This window comes from Stegostoma tigrinum, chromosome 27, assembly GCF_030684315.1.
Source record: "Stegostoma tigrinum isolate sSteTig4 chromosome 27, sSteTig4.hap1, whole genome shotgun sequence".
Lineage (NCBI taxonomy): Eukaryota > Metazoa > Chordata > Chondrichthyes > Orectolobiformes > Stegostomatidae > Stegostoma > Stegostoma tigrinum.
Window position 1 is genome coordinate 499618 of NC_081380.1, and position 15494 is coordinate 515111.

General features: G+C 48.2%; 1 protein-coding gene and 1 long non-coding RNA gene across 12 annotated transcripts in view; both read right to left on the reverse strand.

The window, feature by feature from the left end:
- The window catches only part of LOC132211036 (utrophin-like), a 153317-nt gene extending 150529 nt beyond the window's left edge, over nt 1–2788 (reverse strand). The window contains exon 1 of the transcript XR_009447330.1: nt 2606–2788. The gene's annotated coding sequence lies outside the window, so the exon portion shown is untranslated. The remainder of the gene's footprint in view (nt 1–2605) is intronic.
- Nucleotides 2789–7003: 4215 nt separating this feature from the next.
- The window catches only part of LOC132211037 (uncharacterized), an 86844-nt gene continuing 78353 nt past the window's right edge, over nt 7004–15494 (reverse strand). For 10 of the 11 annotated variants that reach the window (XR_009447340.1, XR_009447342.1, XR_009447338.1 and 7 more), the window contains one exon: nt 7004–10812. This is a non-coding gene — a long non-coding RNA (uncharacterized LOC132211037). The remainder of the gene's footprint in view (nt 10813–15494) is intronic. The other variant, XR_009447336.1, reaches the window with a different exon arrangement.

A 15494-nucleotide genomic window follows, 5' to 3' on the forward strand; every position in this document is an offset into this window, starting at 1 on the left:
GACCCTTTGTAAATACTGATATATTCCCCGGGACCAGCTGCAAATATTGACACATTCCCTGTCCCCGCTATAAGTACTGAGAAACTCCCTGGGACTCCCTGTATACAATGACACATTTCCCAGGGTCCCCTCGAAACACTGACACATTCCCCAGGAGCTCCTCCAAATACTGACGCACAGCCCCACACCCCTGTACAGACAAACTCCCTGCGACCCACTGTAAATCTTGACATACTCCCTGAGACCCCTTGGAAATACCGACACACCACCCCTCCCGGGACCCCCTGGAAATACCAAAACACTGTAGGGATTCTCTGATTCTATTCTATGATGCCCTTGTCCTGTGAATGAATAAATAAAGAAACCTGGTGAAGCCGCCAAACAGCATAGCCAGCAAGTGATAGACACAGCAAAGTGATCCCACCATCACTGGATCAAATCTGAGCTCTGCAGTCCTGCCACATCTTGTCATTTACTGTGGTGCACAATTAAACAACTGATTGGACGTGAAGACTCCACACATATCCCCATCCTCAATGATGGAAGAGCCCAGCACATCAGTGCAAAAGATAAGGCTGAAGTATTCATAGCAATCTTCAGCCAGAAGGACCAAGTGGATGATTCATCTCGGGCTCCGCCAGCATCACAGATACCGGTCTTCAGTAAATTCAATTCACCCCACGTGATGTCAGGAAACACTTGCAGACACTGGATACTGCAAAGGTCACAGGCCCTGACAATATTCTGGCAATAATACTGAAGACTTGAGCTCCAGAACGTGCCGCTCCCCGTGCCAAGCTGTTGCAGTGCAGTTTCAACACTGGTATCTACCCGACACAGTGGAAAATTGCCCACGTATGTGCTGGATTGCAAACATAGGACAAATCCAACCTGGCCATATACTGCCCCATCAGGCTGTACTCAATCATCAGGAAAGTGATAGAAGCTGTCAGTAACATTGTTATCAAGCAGCACCTGCTCAGCGACGGCCAGTTTGGGTTGTCAGGGCAGCTCAGCTCCTGACCTCATTACAGCCTTGGTTCAAACATGGGCAACACAGCTGCATTCCAGAGGGGAAGTGAGAGCTCCAGCCCTTTACAACAAGACGACATTTGACCAAGTGTGGCATCAAGAAGCCCGAGCAAAACTGGACTCAATGGGTATAAGGGGACAAATTCTCCACTTGCTGGAGTCATACCTGGCACGCAGGAAAATGAATGATCTTATTGGAGGTCAGATATCTTAGCTCCAGGGGATCCCTGCAGGAGTTTCTCGTGGCAGTGTCCGAGATATAACCATCTTCAGCTGCTTCATCAATGAACTTGCATTCTTCAAAAGACCAGAAGTTGGGATGTTCCTGATGATTGCACAATGTTCAGCATCATTCATGATTCCTCAGATCCTAAAGCAGTCCTTGTCCAAATGCAACTGGATCTGGGCAATACCCAGGCTTGGTCAGACAAGTGGAAGTTACATTCACACCACAGAAATACCAGGCAATGACCGTCACCAACAAGAGACAACCCCCTCCTTGACAAACAATTTGTTACATTCACTGCATCCCACACTGTCACCGTCGTGGGGGTGAGCTTTGAACAAAAACTGAACCAGACTCACCACATAAACACAGTGACTACAAGAGCAGGTCAGAGGTGAGGAATGCTGCGGCGACTAACCCACCTCCTGATTCCCCAGAACGTGTCCACTGTCGACAAGGCATAAGTCAGGACTGTGATGGAACGCTCCCCATTTACCAGGATGGCCGCAGCTGTAACAACATGCAAGAAGCTTGACTCCATCCAGGACAAAGCAGCCCAGTTGACTGACACGATATCGACAATCATCCACTCCCTCCACCACCAATGATGAGCGGCCTCAGCAGCACTGTGTACGATCTACAAGATGCATGACAGAAATTCGCCAAAGCTCCTCATGCAGTGCCTTCCAAACCCATGACAGCTTCCATCTCGAACGACAAGGGCATCAAGTACATGGGAACACCTCCTTCAATCCCACTCCAAGCCACTCGTGATTCTGATTTAGAAATATATCCGGAATCCTTCACTGCGACTGTTCAAAAGATGGGAATTCCCTCCCTCATGGCACTATGGGGGCAACCCACAGCAGGCGAACTGCAGCGGTTTGAGAAGGCAGCTCACCACCAACATCTCCAGGGCAATTAGGGATGGGCAATAAATGCTGGACCAGTCAGTGACACACACATCCAACAAATAATTGAAGAAACAAACTATTATTAATTAGTGATTTTTCACAGTCTCACAGCCAGCCATGCCTCATTCCCACACATCTTAGTGACAATGTGGTGACCGTAACCAGACCCACAGTGAGCCTGGGCTCATCCACACTCCTCCCAGTCACATTTCTGATTTGAAAAATACACCTTTTTCACAAGAAATCTCTTTGTATATGTACAATGTCACAACTGCAGTTGCGTTCTGTCCAGCTGCATATCAAATAAACAAATAAAGCATTGGACTTTGGCTCCACCCAATGAACCAAAGACCTCTCTGAGACATACAACAAAAATATTTACATACGTGTGAGACACGGGGAGGGTCCGATAACTGAATGGACCCTCATTTACCTTCAGCAGGAAAACCTCAGACAGTGGTCCTTCCCGACTCTGCCTCGGCAGCAGCAGCCCCATCGTCCCAGTTATGCCCCAAGCTTTTAGTGCATCCCAGTTATGCCTCGTGGACACACCACCTGGTTACTGACAGGGAGCCTGGCAGCATCTACACGCTTCCGGTGTAGGGTGCGACAGTGACTGGAAATGGTCTCACAGTGGCCCTGGCCTCATTCGCACAACTCACAGGAAGTCCTACTTGACTGGAAACGGTCTGACAATTGCCCTCACCTCACTGACACACCTCCAGTAATTATACAGGGACGCAAAACAGTCTCACACCGAGCATGGCCTTATTTACACTCCTCCCAGAAACTAAACAGTGATTGTAAACAGTATCACAGTGGGCCTGGCCTCATCTCCATGCTTCCGACTTACTCTCCGGTGACTGTGAACAGCCTCACAGCAAGTCTGTCCTCATCCGTGCACCTCCCAATAACTATATGCTGAAGGTAAACATTGAGCCTGGCCTCATCCACACACTCCCTGCAGCTATACGGTAACTGTAAAAGGTCTCACACTGAGTCGAGAGAGAGTAGGAACTGCTAATGCTGGAGTCTGCGAGAACTCGGTGTGGGCTGGATGGACACAGCACGACAGGCAGCATCAGAGCAGCAGGAAAGCTGATGTTTCGGGTTTCACCCACAGCCACTTCCAGGGCAGTGTACTGTGGCACAGGCCAACAAGGTGCACATAAACAATCTGACAGGTCGTGCCCTTCTCACCACCCGCCAATCTATGTTTTGTTGTTTGTTGGAAAGTTCTGATGATGACACATTGTACCAAATGACTTTGTCAGTCTGCTCTGGGAACTACACGACAGGATCCAGCCTCTCCTTTTCCCACAGGGTCTCGAGCACGCTGCGTGCTGACCACGACCTGATGGACTGGCGGTCAGAGGTTTGTTTCTTTGCAAATTTCACAACAAAGGACATATGTTACAGAACGGTCCAAATACTTGGAGCTTTCCGTGGCAGAGAGGCCAGTCCCTTCGTTCGCAACACTGGGATCAGGTCGTACCTCAGTACCTAGTGACACTTGGTCTTTGCGTACTGAGAGTCTACACACAGCTTAATGCACAACAAGGTGGACATCAGGATGAGGGTGACATTGGGTACGTTCTTCCCCCACTTAGCCAGAGCTTAGTACATGGAGTTGTTGCAGACACGGTCTATCTTAGGCTTCCAGTAGGAATGGAAGATGGCTCGGATGAGGGAAACAGTGCAGTGTGGGTGATGGGCCAGAACTGTGCATTGCACAACAACAGAGAGAGTGCCTCACACCTGATGACCAGGATTTTACCCACAATGTGCACCTCCCAAGGCTTTCTGCACGCCCCAGGCTCTCTGAACTGTGTGCCCAGCACTTTTAGGTAATCTGCCCTGACGGTGAAGGGAATGAAGGATCATTCAGGCCAGATCCCAAAGGACATGGCCTCACTCTTGTCTCGATTTACCGTGGCTCCCGAGGCTGGTTTGAAAGGGTCACAGATGCTCATGAACCTGCGCACTGACACTGGGGCTGAGCAGAGATTGGTGACATCGTTATCGTCCAGGGACGCTTTGACCTGCAGGCCCGCTCTACCTGGAATAATCACACTTCTCAGGCTCACATCCTTACTGATGGACTCAGCAAAGGGCTCGATAGAGCACACAAAAAGGCACGAGGGAGTGGGCAGCCCTGCCAGACCCTGGATCTGATGGGTAAGCTCTGTGATTCCCATACGCAGATTGAGACTGCGCTAATGATGTCGGGGTAGATCTGTCGGGCCCAATTGCAGATTCTCTCCCCAAAGCCCATCTTGGTATGCAATATCCTGCCAAAGGCCTTCTCTTGGTCCAGGCTGATGAGGCAGGTATCCACCCCTCTGTTCTGCCTGCCGGTGATCGTATCCCTCGGAGCGCGAGGCTCTCAGAGATCGTCCTGTCCGCTGCAGCACAGGTTTGGTCAGGGTCAGTCACCAATCGCAGAGCAGACCTGACCCAGTTACAAATGACTGAGACAGGATTTTGTAGGCTACATTCGCCAATTATATTGGTCGCTGCTTTCTAACTTCCTCCCTCAATCCCTTCCACTTGCAGGTCAGGGTGATGATACCATTCCTCATGGATTCGCTCATAGTACCTGACAGAAGCATACTGTCGTACAGCTCCAGCAGGCCCTGGCCAATCAACTCCCAAAGAGCTGAATACAACTCGGCTGGAAAGGCATCACTTCCCAGAGTTTTATTCTTTTCGAAGGACTCGAAGGCCTTCTCCAGCTCATCCAGAGATAATGGTCGGTCGAGGCTCTCCTGCTTGGTGTTGTCGAAGACCCCCAGGATCGAGGACAGGAATGTCTGGGTGTCATTGCGCTGGCTGTGATCAGAGTGTCATACGGACTGGCTTGAAAGGATTTGCTGAGCTTCAGGATGTCTGATTGAGACAAACTTATCGAGCTATGTTCATCCTTCAGGCTGCTGAGCACAGAGCTCTCCTTTAGCATCTTCAAGAAGACGGAATGTGAACACATCTCATTAGGTCACATGCAGCTTTAAAGGGCACTGATTTGGCCTCCATTGGAATACCGTATCTAATTCCAGTCTCCCTGTTGTGGGAAGGATGTTGTGAAACCGGAAAGGGTTCAGAAAAGACTTACAAGGATGGTGACTGGGTTGGAGGGTTAAAGCTCAAGGACGAGGTTGAATAGACTGGGTCTATTTTCCCTGGAGCATCAAAGGCTGAGGGATGACCTGATCGAGATTAGTAACAGCATGAGAGGCATGGATAGGGTTTATAGACATTGTCTGTTTCCTGGGGTGGGAGAGTCCATAACTGGAGGGCATAGGTTTAAAGTAACAGGGGAAAGATCTAAAAGGGATTTAAGGTACATTATTTTCATGTAGAGGGTGGTGTATGTATGAAATGAGCTGCTAGAGAGAGGATTGGAAGCTGGTACAATTTCAACATTTAAAAGCCATCTGGATGGGAAAATGAATAGGAAGAGTTCAGAGGGATATGGGCCAAATGCTGGCAAATGGGACTACATTTATTTAGGATATCGAGTCAGCATGAACAAGTTGGAGCAAACGGTCTGTTTCAGTGCTGTCTGTCTCTGACTGTTATTCTCTCTTGCTCCACAGTGCAGACCCTGAACCGCAAGATTATCTTGGAGGCCTCCAAGGCAGAGAGTGGGGCTTCCTGCCTCCACACCTCCTGGGGCTCCTTCGTGACATTGACCCGATTGTCTGTAGTAAGAGTAGGTTTTGCACGGGTTTCTGGAGTTTGAACAGTTTTGCCCAACTCTCTCTCACCTTCTGAACACTTTTCAGGACAAAGAACTTCTTGGTGTTCGCTTTGACTGCCTCCCACCAAGTGCAAAAAGGGTCTTCATCGTTCTCCAACCTGTGTGCTCTCTTTTGAGCTTCTAAATGTTTTTCTGGGGTCAGCTTCCATGTTCCCTTGCCAGCCCGCTGGTCATCCTGTAGGTGACAGTCAGCCAGCAGGAGGCAGCAGTCAGAGAAGAACACCAGCTTGACTTGAATGGATGTGATCGAGGACGTGTGGGCGCAAACAGGAAATCTATCCAATGGGTGTATAGACCCGTCTGGCTATGACCAGGCGTTTCTACTCTATGCTCAGTCTGCAGGGGTGCTGAAGATGTTATGCAGCTTGGCAACTTTAACCGTTTCCATCAGAAATCTGGACATCGAGTCCAGTTCACTGTCATACCCTCCATATTGTTCATTCGTGCCGATGATGCAGCTGAAGTCTCTGGCCAGAATGACTGGCCTGGACATCACCAGCAGCAGGAGAAGCCGGACGGCCAACCCCTCACTCTTTCCCAGTGGGGTCTCCATGTTAATTACTCCGGGAAGCGTTTCTCTATGAGCCTGGCCTGATCTACACAGCTCCCACAAACTATATGGTAACTGTAAACAGTCTTAAAGTGAGCCCGATTGATTCACCCTCCTATCAGTAACTTGCCAATGATTACTGCCTGTTTCACAGTCAGTCCAGTCTGATCTTCTCTTCCTCTGAGTGAATCCTTTCTGTCCTCTTCCCTTCAGCCCGTGCCTTTGAGACAACAGCCAGATTCCCCTTTCATTGCATTTCATTCTCCTCACTGTCTCGGTGCTGCCACATACATCACCTGTCTCTGCATTTCCTTCTGTGACAGTGCTTGTGAAACCCATCCCCCTTCCTGCCCCACCTTCCAGCTGCAATGTTGGAAGATCACCACATTGGGCATTGCCATTAGTGCTCCAGCTCATTCATATTTCTTCACCAAACAGAAACACAACTCATCAACAAGAGTAAGTGGCAGGCAAATGAGATACATCAGACATCTAAAAGCAGTTTGTTGTTCAAAAGTGGAACTAACTTTAATTTGTATGCATACAATAGAATCAGGAAGAATAATACATATATAGCATGCAACTCATTTCACTGAACACATTTGTGCAAATAAATAATATCTCTGCAGTTCAACCAATTCCAACAGCATAACATTAGAGACAGAACATTTGGAAATGATACAGAAATTTCAGATACTAATGATTTAAAGAGGAGTACAGATGAAGATCGGGGAAACTGAACATGGTGTATACACAAAAATCCATTTCGCAATTGGAATGCCTCATTCAGGCAATTACATCTCTCTCCCTCAGTCTCAAATGGTCTTCTTCCCATTCGATTTTCTTTTACTCTCTGGGCCACCCCCAATAAGCAGTTCCCTTCCCTCCCCAGTTTAGCCTCATGCCTTCCTTTACACTGGTCTGGAATGGTATCTTTCTAGTACGTTTGATTTTCGATGAACACACCGCGCTGGTTTGTGACCAGGTCGGCCAGTTGAACCTCACAGAATATGAGTTGCCCGATTGTTCCATATTAACAGCCCAAATCAGGGAGCCCTGGCTGACAGATAAGAAGTGTGAGCATCAGAGATGCTGACACCCTGGCAACTATCTCTGAATGAGGCAGTGCTAAAGTTGAAGACAGTTCATTTGTAAATAAAAGTTGAATTGGAGATCGACACTGGCCTCCGTGTATTTAAAATACATCTCCAGCACTAGGTTTGAATATTATTGTTATCCTTTTGTTATCAAACATCTCTGTGTGCAGTGATCAGCAGGGTTATAACATGGAGATGTGGGAACAGGTTTGTTTAGATTCCCTGCAGTGTGGATACAGGCCCTTTGGCCCAACAAGTGTACACCAAACCTTGGAGCATCCCACCCAGACCCACGCCCCTGAACACTACGGGCAATTTAGCATGGCCAATCCACCTAGCGTGCACATCTTTGGACTGTGGGAGGAGACCGGAGCACCTGGTGGAAACCCATGCAGACACAGGGACAAGGTGCAAATTCCACACAGACAGTTGCCTGAGGCTGGAATTGAACCTGGGTCCCCAGTGCTGTGAGGCTGCAGTGCTAACCGCTGAGCCACCGTGCCGCCCCATATCGTGTTGCTTTTGCACAAACTTTGATGAAGAGGAAAATGCCACTGATAATGGGAACTGCAGATGCTGGAGAATCCAACATAACAAAGTGTGGAGCTGGATGAACACAGCAGGCCAAGCAGCATCTCAGGAGCACAAAAGCTGACATTTTGGGCCTAGACCCTTCATCAGAGAGGGGGATGGGAGAGGGAACTGGAATAAATAGGGAGGGGGGGGATGCGGACCGAAGATGGAGAGAAAACACGATAGGTAGAGAGGAGAGTACAGGTGAGGAGGTAGGGAGGGCATAGGTCAGTCCAGGGAAGACAGGCAGGTCAAGGAGGCAGGATGAGGCGTGGCTTGAGGTGGGAGGAAGGGATGGGTGAGAGGAACAACATGTTAGGGAGGCGGAGACAGGCTGGGCTGGTTTTGGGATGCAGTCGGGGGAAGGGAACAGCTGGGCTGGTTTTGTGATGCAGTAGGGGGAGGGGAAGAACTGGGCTGGTTTTGGGATGCAGTTGGGGAAGGGGAGATTTTGAAGCTGGTGAAGTCCACATGGATACCATTGGGTTGCAGGGTCCCCAAGCGGATTATGAGTTGCTGTTCTTGCAACCTTCGGGTGGCATTATTGTGGCACTGCAGGAGGCCCATGATGGACATGTCGTCTCAGGAATGGGAGTGGGAGTTAAAATGGTTCGCGACTGGGAAGTGCAGTTGTTTGTTGCGAACCGAGTGGAGGTGTTCTGCAAAGCGGTCCCCAAGCCTCTGCTTGGTTTCCTCAATGTAGACCGGGTCAGGAGTGAGGGGGCAGGTCACTGTGAGGGGGTCAGGACTGCAGGGGCAAGTCACTGTGAGCGGGTTAGGACGGAGAGGGCAAGTCCTTGTGATTGGGACAGGACTGAAGGGGCGAGTCGCTGTGAGCGGGTCAGGTCTGCAGAGAGAAGTCGCTGTGAGCAGGTCAGGACTGCAGGGGCAAGTCGCTGTGAGCGGGTCATGATGGAGGGGGCAATTCGCTGTGAGCATTTCACTCAGTCACTGCATCCCATTTCACTCAGTCACTGCATCCCATTTCACTCAGTCACTGCATCCCATTTCACTCAGTCACTGCATCCATGCTGCATGGCCCATGCTATGTATAAATGTGGCATAAAATCCTTACTTGTATGTTCATTTCTTCTTGTAATAACATGTGGCATCAGTAGCATCCTTAATCACTTGCATTTAATCGGAAAGCCTGGTACAAACACCAGATAACATGACAGTCCGAACAGAACGCTTTTTCCAATGCTTTCAACATATAGTCATGTGTGTCTGAGTGAATAAAAATCCTCCTCATTTTACCGCAATTAAATCTCATAATAAAGGGAGTATGTCTGAAAGTCGTCTCATCCGAAGGAAAACAGATTTGCTCCAGGAAAGCTGCTAAAATATATCAAGAAAAATATATATGAAATGATTCTAGAAATTTCTGCAACACAAAGATCAAAGGAAACAATAGTTTGATGAACACACTGTTAAGTGTTGCACTTACAAATCACATTTTGGAAAACGAACCACACTGATTTTCTACTTTATAAAAAAAAATTGTTCCAAGTCTTCATTATGCAGCAGAGAACTGAAAAGGTGTAGACTTTTAACCTGCATAGAAAGTATGTGCGGAAGTTAAAACAAACAAAAAAAGCCACTTCTGTCCTAAAAAGACAATATTATATTACAAAAAGGCAGGAAAGTTGGAGAATGCAGCATCATGCTTCCTGCAGAGATCAAGTTTTGTCTGTGTCGTAAAAAACAAAAGAACTGTGGGCACTGTAAATCAGCAACAAAAGCAGAAGTTGCTGGAAAAGCTCAGCAGGTCTGGCAGCATCAGTGAAGAGTGAGATCTGAGGAAGGGTCACAGGACGCGAAACATTAACTCTGACATTGTCTACGTCATAGTGAGTTACGTCTATTGCTTCAGCAAAATCCAACCAACTCTGAATGAAAATCAATGCTTCAGAAATATCCAAAACATCCGCTGTCCCCGTTGTGGCTTCCTCTACATTGGGGAAACGATGCAGAGGCTTGGGGACCGCTTTTCAGAACACCTACGCTCAGTTTGCAAGAAACAACTGCACCTCCCAGTCACTAACCATTTCAACTCCCCCTCCCATTCCCGAGAGGACATGTCCAACCTGGGCCTCCTGCAGTGCCATAATGACGCCACCCCAAGGTTGCAGGAACAGCAAATCATATTCTGCTTGGGAACCCTGCAGCCCAATGCTATCAGTGTGGATTTCACAAGCTTCCAAATCTCCTTTCCTGCCACTGCATCCCAAAACCAGCCCAGCTCGTCCCCGCCTCCCTAACCTATTCTTCCTCTCACCCATCACCCCTCCCACCTCATACCGCACCCCTATTTCCCCTCATCCCGCTCCCTTGACCTGTCCGGCCTCCCCAGACTGACCTATCCCCTCCCTGCCTCCCTACCCATACTCTCCTCTCCACCTATCTTCTCCTCCATCCATCTTCCATCCGCCTCCCCCTCTCTCCCTATTTATTTCAGAACCCGCACCCCCTCCCCATTTTCTGAAGAAGGTTCTCGGCCCGAAACGTCAGCTTTTGTGCTCCTCAGATGCTGCTGTCTTCATCCAGCTCCACACGTTGTTATCTCGCATTCTCCAGCATCTGCAGTTCCCATTATCTCTCCAAAACAAAGACTGCTGTCTTTCAAAACCCAATCTCAGATTTTGAAGATAGTCCTGACCCTGAAAAAAATACCAAATATGTATAAAGAGGAAAATTGGAGGTGAAACCATTCAAAAAATTTTCACTGGCACAACAAATGTTCCAACTGTAAAAGCAGGTTAAGCACCTGTATATAAGGAAACTGTACTCAAACTTTAAACAGACACTTACAGCCAACAAATGTGAGAAATATCCATTTCTTGCTGGATTACCAATTTTGCTGTTGGGAAAATAGGCCTAGGCTTAGCAATGTACATTCAAACAAGATAGCACCCTCTCAGAACTCAACACTCACAGTTGTAGAGTTCTGTTTTCACAGGTTGGAGTATAATAGCATCAAGCACAATACACCAAATCTTCTTTGGTGCCTTTTCCTTCCATAAAACTGCTTTTAGCAGATGTGCACAGAATTCATTTTATACACATTGAACAGTTGCTAAGTTCAAGACGCCAGTTCCAGCACTTGGACTTGCATCTGCTTCATCATCAAAACAAAACAAAATAAAGACCCACTCCTTGTAAGTCACGTTTTCCATTTTTAGTGACAAGGTGAAGTGCGAGAACTGCTCACTTGATGTTAAAATCTCTTAAGTATGTACCTATATATTTCAATTCTGTGAAATATGTGGAATGAGTTCGAGAGAAGGATTAATTTTGTTGCGCTGGGAGAGAGCTGGGACAGATAAAATAGGTTGAATGGCCTCCTCCCATGCTAAAAATGTCCATAACTGTTCTTGGCCCTGCTAAATTCAAGTGGCCATCCTTTCATTGTGACTGTGAGACGCAGCATGTTACGATAGATGGCATAATGAAGAAATCCTTTGTTATTAATGAACTTTTCAGCACTCGGCATTCTTCCGAAGTCAAATGTTCGATATGTACCTGTTGCACTGACTTGGTTCCAAACAGTTATAATGTGGAGGTGCTGGTGTTGGACTAGGATAGACAAAGTCAGAAGTCACATGACATCAGGTTATAATCTGACACGTTTATTTGAAATCACACAAGCTTTGGGAGTGCAGTCCCTTCATCAGGTGCGGTCAGGGAGGAAAACACACAGTCACACAATTGATAAGCAGACAGATCAAAACATCATACAACTGGTGTGAGTGGAGTGTCAGATAATAAGTCTTCATCCAGGATGTTTGTTGGTTTGCAGATATTTTGTTGAAGAAACACACAACTTGTAGTTACAGTCAGTGTGGTATCTTATAAATTGTTGCTTTTGAAATAAAGGTTAAAACTCTAAGACAGATTCTGAACACAAGCCTCGAAACTACAAGTCAGAGTCTGACCTGAGATGTCACCTTTTGTACATTCCTGTTGCGTTGCCTGATTATCATGACAACACAGCACTGACATTGACTTTATAAACGCATAATGAGAGGCATAGATAGAGTTGATAGCCAGAGACTATTTCCCAGGGCAGAAATGGCTAGCACGAGGGGTCATAGTTTTAAGCTGGTTGGTGGAAAGTATAGAGGGAATGTCAGAGGCAGGTTCTTTCCGCAGAGAGTTGTGAGAGCATGGAATGCGTTGCCAGCAGCAGGTGTGGAAGCAAGGTCATTGGGGTCATTTAAGAGACTGCTGGACATGTATATGGTCACAGAAATTTGAGGGTGCATACATGAGGATCAATGGTCGGCACAACATTGTGGGCTGAAGGGCCTGTTCTGTGCTGTACTGTTCTATGTTCTATGTTTACTTGCCTCTAACACTCTTGGTCAAGATAACAAAGTGTGCAGCTGGATGAACACAGCAGGCCAAGCAGCATCTGAGGAGCACAAAAGCTGACACGTTGGGCCGAGGCCTTTCATCAGAAAAGGGGGAGGGGGAGAGAGTTCTGAAATAAATAGTGAGAGAGGGGGAGGCGGATCAAAGATGCATAGAGGAGAAGATAGGTGGAGAGGAGACAGACAAGTTAAAGAGGTGGGGATGGAGCCAGCAGAGGTGAGGGAGGGGAGAGGCCAGTCCGGGGAGGACGAACAGGTCTCCGGGGCGGGAAGAGGTTAGGAGGTAGGAAATGGGGGTGGGGTTTGAGGTGGCAGGATGGGATAGGTGGGCTGGTTTTGGGATGCGGGAGGGCGAGGGGTGATTTTGAAGCTTGTGAAGTCCACATTGATACCATGGAGTGCAGGGTTCCCAAGCGCAATATGAGGTGCTGCTCCTGCAACCTTCAGGTGGCATCGTTGTGGCACTGCAGGAGGCCCAGGATGGACATGTTACCTGAGGATTGGTAGGGAGAGTCAAAACAGTTCGCGACTGGGAGGTGCAGTTCTTTAGTGCAAACTGAGCACAGGTGAAGCGGTCCCCAAACCTCTGTTTGGTTTCCCCGATGTAGAGGGGGCCACAATGGCAACAGTGGATACAGTCTACCACATTAGCAGATGTGCAGGTAAACATCTGTTTGATGAGGAAATTCTTCCTGGGGCCTGGGATGGGGGTGAGGGGGGAGGTATCGGGACCAGTGAATTTTAAACGTTGTGATGACAACATTTATGGATATGCAGGGAAAAGTGCTGGGTGCAGGGAGTGCTAGAGGGGAGTGTGGAGCGGATAAGGGGGTCACCTAAGGGTGGTGGGAAAAATGTCTTTGGTGGTGGGGTCGGATTGCAGCTGGCAGAAGGGTCGGAGGACGACGCATTGAATCCGGATGTCGGTGGGGTGGTACGTGAGGGCGAGGACGACACTGTTTTGGTAGTTATTATGGGGTGCGGGTGAGAGGGATGAGTTGTGGGAAACGCGGGTGACACGGTCGAGGGCGTTTTTGACCACTGAGGAGGGGCAAGTTCCGGTCCTTGAACAACCCTCAACAGTTTCTCTTTCAATTCCTCCCACTTCCTACAGACAAAGGGGGTGGCCAGGGTAGCCAAATGGGCCCAAGCTATGCCTGCCTCTTTGTAGGTTACACGGAACGCTCCCTCTTCCGTACCTACACTGGCCCTCAACCCCACCTCTTCCTCCGTTACATTGATGACTGTATCGGCACCGCCTCGTGTTCCCACAAGGGGCTCTAACAGTTCATCCACTTCACCAACACCTTCCTCCCGAACTTGAAGTTAACCTGGACAATCTCTGATACCTCTCTCTCCTACCTGGACCACTCTATTTCCAACCACTGAGAAACAAATATCCATTTCAACTCCACCAATTCCCACAGCTACCAAGATTACACCTCCTCTCACCATATTCCTGCAACAATTGATCTCCTATTCCCCATTCCTTTGCCTCTGCATCTGCACTCCCAGGATGAGGTATTCTATTCCAGTATATCTCAGATGTCCTCATTTTTCAAGGACCACAACTTGCCCCGCTCGGTGGTTGATAACGCCCTCGACCGTGTCTCCAGCATTTCCTGCAACAAATCCCTCTCACCCCACCCCGCAACAACAACCAAAACAAAGTCTCCCTCGTCCTGACGTACCACCCCACCAACCTCCGGATACAACGCATCATCCTTCGAAACTTTCAGATTCTCTGGGAGGCTACGGAGGTGGTGGCGGAGCCTTTGGCCTTCATCTTTGAGTCCTCATTGTCTGCAGGTTTAGTACCAGAAGGCTGGAGGGTTGCAAATGTTGTGCCCTTGTTCAAAGAGGGCAGTAGAGATGACCCAGGTAATTATAAACCCAGTGAGCCTTGCGTCTGTTGCAGGAAAAGTTTTGGAAAGGATTATAAGAGAGAGGATTTATAATCATCGAGCAAGCACCAATTTGATGGGAGATAGTCAACATGTATTTGTCAAGGGCAGGTCGTGTCTCACAAGCCTCATTGAGTAATTTTGGAAGGTGACCAAGCACGTGGATGAGGGTCGGGCAGTTGACGTGGTGTACGTGGACTTCAGTGAAGCCTTCGATAAGGTTCCACATGGTAGGCTATTGGAGAAAACATGGAGACATGGGATTGAGGGAGATTTAGCAGGTTGGATGAGAAACTGGCTTTGGCGAAGGAGGCAACCAGTGGTGGTTGATAGAAAATATTCAGCCTGGAGTCTGGTTACTACTGGTTTGTCTCAAGGATCTGTTTTGGGACCACTGCTGTTTGTCATTTTTATAAATGACTTGGACGGAGGCATTGGTAGATCGGTTACTAAGTTTGCAGATGACACTCAAGTCGGTGGAGTGGTGGACAATGTGGAAGAATGTTGCAGGTGACAGGTAGACTTGGATGAACTGCAGAATTGGGCGGAAAGCTGGCAGATGCAGTTCAATGCGGATAAATGTGAGGTGATTCACTTTGGGATGAATAATAGGAAGGCAGAATATTGGGTCAATGGAAAGATTCTTGGTAGTGTTGCTGTGCAGAGGGTGTCCATCTATGTCGATCCCTGAAAATTGCCATCCAGGTTGATAGTGCTGTGAAGGCGGCTTCCGGTGTTTTAGGTTTTATTGGTAGTGGGATTGAGATCCAGAGCAACTGTCCAAACAGCTGGTGCGGTCTCATTTGGAATATTGCGTACAGTTCTGGTCGCCCCATTACAGGAAGGATGTGGAAGCATTGGAAAAGGTGCAGAGGAAATGTTGCCTGGTCCGGAGCCAAGGTCTTCTGAAGAAAGGCTGAGGGACTTGGGTGTGTACTCATTGGAGAGAAGGTGATTCAGAGGAGATTTAATAGAGACATACAAGATGATCAGTGGATGAGGCAGGGTGGACAGTGTGGGTCTTTTTCCGAGGATGATGACGTCAGCTTGTATGAGCAACAGTGA